The sequence below is a fragment of the Hylobates moloch genome, unplaced genomic scaffold (genome assembly GCF_009828535.3).
Source record: "Hylobates moloch isolate HMO894 unplaced genomic scaffold, HMol_V3 SCAFFOLD_20, whole genome shotgun sequence".
Taxonomy (NCBI): Eukaryota; Metazoa; Chordata; class Mammalia; order Primates; family Hylobatidae; genus Hylobates; species Hylobates moloch.
This window is the reverse complement of record NW_026652295.1, coordinates 17639239-17645348: the sequence shown is the minus strand read 5'-3', so window position 1 is coordinate 17645348 and position 6110 is coordinate 17639239.

Sequence of the window (6110 nt, the reverse complement as noted above, 5' to 3'; positions counted from 1 at the left end):
GAAGGAAGGAAGGAAGGAAGGAAGGAAGGAAGGAAGGAAGGAAGGAAAAAAGAAAAAGAAAAGAGAAAAGAAAAGAATTAGCTGGGCTAAATTAGCTGGTGGCATGTTCCTGTAGTCCCAGCTATAATACTTAGGAGGCTGAGACAGGAGGATCACTTGAACCCAGGAGGTCAACACTATAGTGAGCCATGATGGTGCCACTGCACTCCAGCCTGGGTGACAAAGCAAGGCCCTGCCTTAAAAGTAAATAAAAATACAAATGAAGCAGAGTCAATCAGATTTTCTCTGCTAGGAATATGGATTTAGGGACAGCTCATCTCTGTGCCTGGTCAAAGCTGTGCAGCAGCCATATTCTGTCATCTACACACGTGGCAGAGAAAGCCACAGACAGAACATAAAGCAGATGTGCAAGACAGGAGGGAAGAGTCAGAGGAACAGAACTCTAGCTAAACAGCTCTCAGTTCCAGTTCCTCCTAGAAGCCAGCTGGAGTCCTATCTTTAGGTTCCTCAAGACACTCCTTGTCTTTAAAACAACTTTTCCTTTTTTAAAAAAGCTAGCTCAAATTTATTTCAGTTATTTGAAACTAGAAACACCTGGAGTAAAACCACATTACCAAAAATTAAAAGACGATTCTGCAATGAAAAGAGCATAGACTTTTGAATCTACCAATGCTGGGTTCAAATCATGGCCCCCCTGAATATCAGCTGTCTAGTCAAGAGTAAGGACATAAAACTCACTACTAGTTTCCTAGCCTGTCTGAGCCTTGGTTTCCTTATTAGAAAATGCAGATAATGAAACATCCCTGTCTGACAGCTTTGAAGAGAGTTGTACTTTTCCCAGCATGCAGTTTGAGATCTGAGAACAAACAGACTGCCTCCTCAAGTGGGTCCCTGACCCCGAGTAGCCTAAATGGGAGACACCTCCTAGTAGGGGCCAGCTGACACCACATACAGCTGGGTGCCCCTCTGAGACAAAGCTTCCAGAGGAAGAATCAGGCAGCAACATCTGCTGTTCTATATTTGCTGTTCTGCAGCCTCCGCAGGTGATACCCAGGCAAACAGGGTCTGGAGTCGACCTCCAGCAAAATCCAACAGACCTGACTGTTAGAAGGAAAACAAACAAACAGAAAGGACATCCACACCAAAACCCCATCTGTACGTCACGTCATCAAAGACCAAAGGTAGATAAAAGCACAAAGATGGGGAGAAACCAGAGAAGAAAAGCTGAAAATTCTAAAAATCAGAGCACCTCTTCTCCTCCAAAGGAACACAGCTCCTCACCAGCAATGGAACAATGCTGCACGGACAATGACTTTGATGAGTTGAGAGAAGAAGGCTTCAGACAATCAGTAATAACAAACTTCTCCGAGCTAAAGGAGGATGTTGAAACCCATCACAAAGAAGTAAAAACCTTGAAAAAAGATTACGCAAATGGCTAACTACAATAAACACTGTAGAGAAGTCCTTAAATTACCTGATGGCACTGAAAACCACGGCATGAGAACTACATGACGCATGTAAAAGCTTCTGTAGCTCATTTGATCAAGTGGAAGAAAGGGTATCAGTGATTGAAGAGCAAATAAATGAAATGAAGCAAGAAGAGAAGTTTAGAGAAAAAAGAGTAAAAAAAAATGAACAAAGTCTCCAGGAAATATGGGACTATGTGAAAAGACCAAATCTACATCTGATTGGTGTACCTGAAAGTGACAGGGAGAATGGAAACAAGTTGGAAAACACTCTTCAGGATATTATCCAGGAGAACTTCCCCAACCTAGCAAGGAAGGCCAATATTCAAATTCAGGAAATACAGAGAACACCAAAAAAATACTCCTCGAGAAGAGCAACTCCAAGACACATAATTGTCAGATTCACCAAAGTTAAAATGAAGGAAAAAATGTTAAGGGCAGCCAGAGTGAAAGGTTGGGCTACCCACAAAGGGAAGCCCATCACACTAACAGTGGATTTCTTGGCAGAAACCCTACAAGCCAGAAGAGAGTGAGGGCCAATATTCAACATTCTTAAAGAAAAGAATTTTCAACCCAGAGTTTCATATCCAGCCAAACTAAGCTTCATAAGTGAAGGAGAAATAGAGAAATAAAATCCTTTACAGACAAACAAATGCTGAAAGATTTTGTCACCACCAGGCCTGCCTTACAAGAGCTCCTGAAGGAAGCACTAAACATGGAAAGGAACAACCGGTACTAGCCACTGCAGACACATGCCAAATTGTAAAGACCATCAAGGCTAGGAAGAAACTGCATCAACTAACGAGCAAAATAACCAGCTAACATCATAATGACAGGATCAAATTCATACATAGCAATATTAACCTTAAATGTAAATGGGCTAAATGCTCCAATTAAAAGACACAGACTGGCAAATTGGATAAAGACTGGCAAATTGGATAAAGAGTCAAGACCCATCAGTGTGCTGTATTCAGGAGACCCATCTCACGTGCAGAGACACACATAGACTCAAAATAAAGGGATGGAGGAAGATCTACCAAGCAAATGGAAAACAAAAAAAAGCAGGGGTTGCAATCCTAGTCTCTGATAAAACAGACTTTAAACCAACAAAGATCAAAAGAGACAAAGAAGGCCATTACATAATGGTAAAGGGATCAATTCAACAAGAAGAGCTAACTATCCTAAATATATAAGCACCCAATACAGGAGCATGCACATTCATAAAGCAAGTCCTTAGAGACCAACAGAGAGACTTAGTCTCCCACACAATAATAATAGGAGACTTTAACACCCCACTGTCAACATTAGACAGATCTACGAGACAGAAAGTTAACAAAGATATCCAGGAATTGAACTCAGCTCTGCACCAAGAGGACCTAATAGACATCTACAGAACTCTCCACCCTAAATCAACAGAATATACATTCTTCTCAGCACCACATCACACCTATTCCAAAATTGACCACATAGTTGGAAGTAAAGCACTACTCAGCAAATGTAAAAGAATAGAAATTATAACAAACTCTCTCTCAGACCACAGTGCAATAAAACTAGAACTCAGGATTAAGAAACTCACTCAAAACCACTCAACTACGTGGAAACTGAACAACCTGCTCCTGAATGACTACTGGGTACATAATGAAATGAAGGCAGAAATAAAGATGTTCTTTGAAACCAATGAGAACAAACACACAACATACCAGTATCTCTGGGACACATTTAAAGCTGTGTGTAGAGGGAAATTTATAGCACTAAATGCCCACAAGAGAAAGCAGGAAAGATCTAAAATTGACACCCTAACATCACAATTAAAAGAACTAGAGAAGCAAGAGCAAACACATTCAAAAGCTAGCAGAAGGCAAGAATAACTAAGATCAGAGCAGAACTGAAGGAGATAGAGACACAAAAAACCCTTCAAAAAATCAATGAATCCCGGAGCTGGTTTTTTGAAAAGATCAATAAAATTGATAGACCGCTAGTAAGACTAATAAGGAAGAAAAGAGAGAAGAATCAAATAGACACAACAAAAAATGATAAAGGGGATATCACCACCGATCCCACAGAAATACAAACTACCATCAGAGAATACTATAAACACCTCTATGCAAATAAACTAGAAAACCTAGATGAAATGGATAAATTCCTGGACACATACACCCTCCCAAGACTAAACCAGGAAGAAGCTGAATCTCTGAATAGACCAATAACAGATTCTTAAATTGAGGCAATAATTAATAGCCTACCAACCAAAAAAAGTCCAGGACCAGACGGATTCACAGCTGAATTCTACCAGAGGTACAAAGAGGAGCTGGTACCATTCCTTCTGAAACTATTCCAATCAATAGAAAAAGAAGGACTCCTCCCTAATTCATTTTATGAGGCCAGCATCATCCCGATACCAAACCCTGACAGAGACACAACAAGAAAAGAGAATTTTAGACCAATATCCCTGATGAACATCAGTGCAAAAATCCTCAATAAAATACAGACAAACCAAATCCAGCAGCACATCAAAAAGCTTATCCACCACGATCAAGTTGGCTTCATTCCTGGGATGCAAAGCTGGTCCAACATACACAAATCAATAAATGTAATCCATCATATAAACAGAACCAAAGACAAAAACCACGTGATTATCTCAATAGATGCAGAAAAGGCCTTCAACAGAATTCAACAACACTTCATGCTAAAAACTCTCAATAAATTAGGTATTGATGGGACGTATCTCAAAATAATAAGAGCTATTTATGACAAAACCCACAGCCAATATACTGAATGGGCAAAAACTGGAAGCATTCCCTTTGAAAACTGGCACAAGAGAGTTTTCTCACCACTCCTATTCAACATAGTATTGGAAGTTCTGGCCAGGGCAATCAGCCAAGAGAAAGAAATAAAGGGTATTCAATTAGGAAAAGAGGAAGTCAAATTGTCCCTGTTTGCAGATGACATGATTGTATATTTAGAAAACCCCATCGTCTCCACCCAAAATCTCCTTCAGCTGATAAGCAATTTCAGCAAAGTCTCGAGATAAAAAAATCAATGTGCAAAAATCACAAGCATTCCTATATACCAATAACAGACAGAGAGCCAAATCATGAGTGAACTCCCATTCACAATTGCTTCAAAGAGAATAAAATACCTAGGAATCCAACTTACAAGGGATGTGAAGGACCTCTGCAAGAAGAACTACAAACCACCGCTCAACGAAATAAAAGAAGACACAAACAAATGGAAGAACATTCCATGCTCATGGATATGAAGAATCAATATTGTGAAAATGGCCATACTGCCCAAGGTAATTTATAGATTCAATGCCATCCCCATCAAGCTACCAATGACTTTCTTCACAGAATTGGAAAAAACTACTTTAAAGTTCATATGGAACCAAAAAAGAGCCCGCATTGCCAAGACAATCCTAAGCCAAAAGAACAAAGCTGGAGTCATCATGCTACCTGACTTCAAACTACACTACAAGGCTACAGTAACCAAAACAGCATGGTACTGGTACCACAACAGAGATATAGACCAATGGAACAGAACAGAGGCCTAAAAAATAATGCCACACATCTACAACCATCTGATCTTTGACAAACCTGACAAAAACAAGCAATGGGGAAAGGATTCCCTATTTAATAAATGGTGCTGGGAAAACTGGCTAGCCATACGTAGAAAGCTGAAACTGGATCCCTTCCTTACACCTTATACAAAAATTAATTCAAGATACATTAAAGACTTAAATGTTAGACCTAAAACCATAAAAACCCTAGAAGAAAACGTAGGCAATACCATTCAGGCCATAGGCATGGGCAAGGACTTCATGACTAAAACACCAAAAGCAACGGCAACAAAAGCCAAAATAGACAAACAGGATCTAATTAAACTAAAGAGCTTCTGCACAGCAAAAGAAACTACCATCAGAGTGAACAGGCAACCTACAGAATGGGAGAAAATTTTTACAATCTACCCCTGTGACAAAGGGCTAATATCCAGAATCTACAAAGAACTTAAACAAATTTACAAGAAAAAATCAAACAACCCCATCAAAAAGTGGGCAAAGGATATGAACAGACACTTCTCAAAGGAAGACATTTATGCAGCCAACAGACACATGAAAAAATGCTCATCATCACTGGCCATCAGAGAAATGCAAATCAAAACCACAATGAGATACCATCTCATGCCAGTTAGAATGTCGATCATTAAAAAGTCAGGAAACAACAGGTGCCAGAGAGGATGTGGAGAAACAGGAACACTTTTACACTGTTGGTGGGACTGTAAACTATTACAACCATTGTGGAAGACAGTGTGGCGATTCCTCAAGGATCTAGAACCAGAAATACCATTTGACCCAGCCATCCCATTACTGGGCATATACCCAAAAGATTATAAATCATGCTGCTATAAAGACACATGCACACGTATGTTTATTGAGGCACTATTCACAATAGCAAAGACTTGGAACCAACCCAAATGTCCATCAATGATAGACTGGATTAAGAAAATGTGGGACATATGCACCATGGAATACTATGCAGCCATGAAAAATGATGAGTTCATGTCCTTTGTAGGGACGTGAATGAAGCTAGAAACCATCATTCTGAGCAAACTATCGCAAGGACAGAAAACCAAACACCACATGTTCTC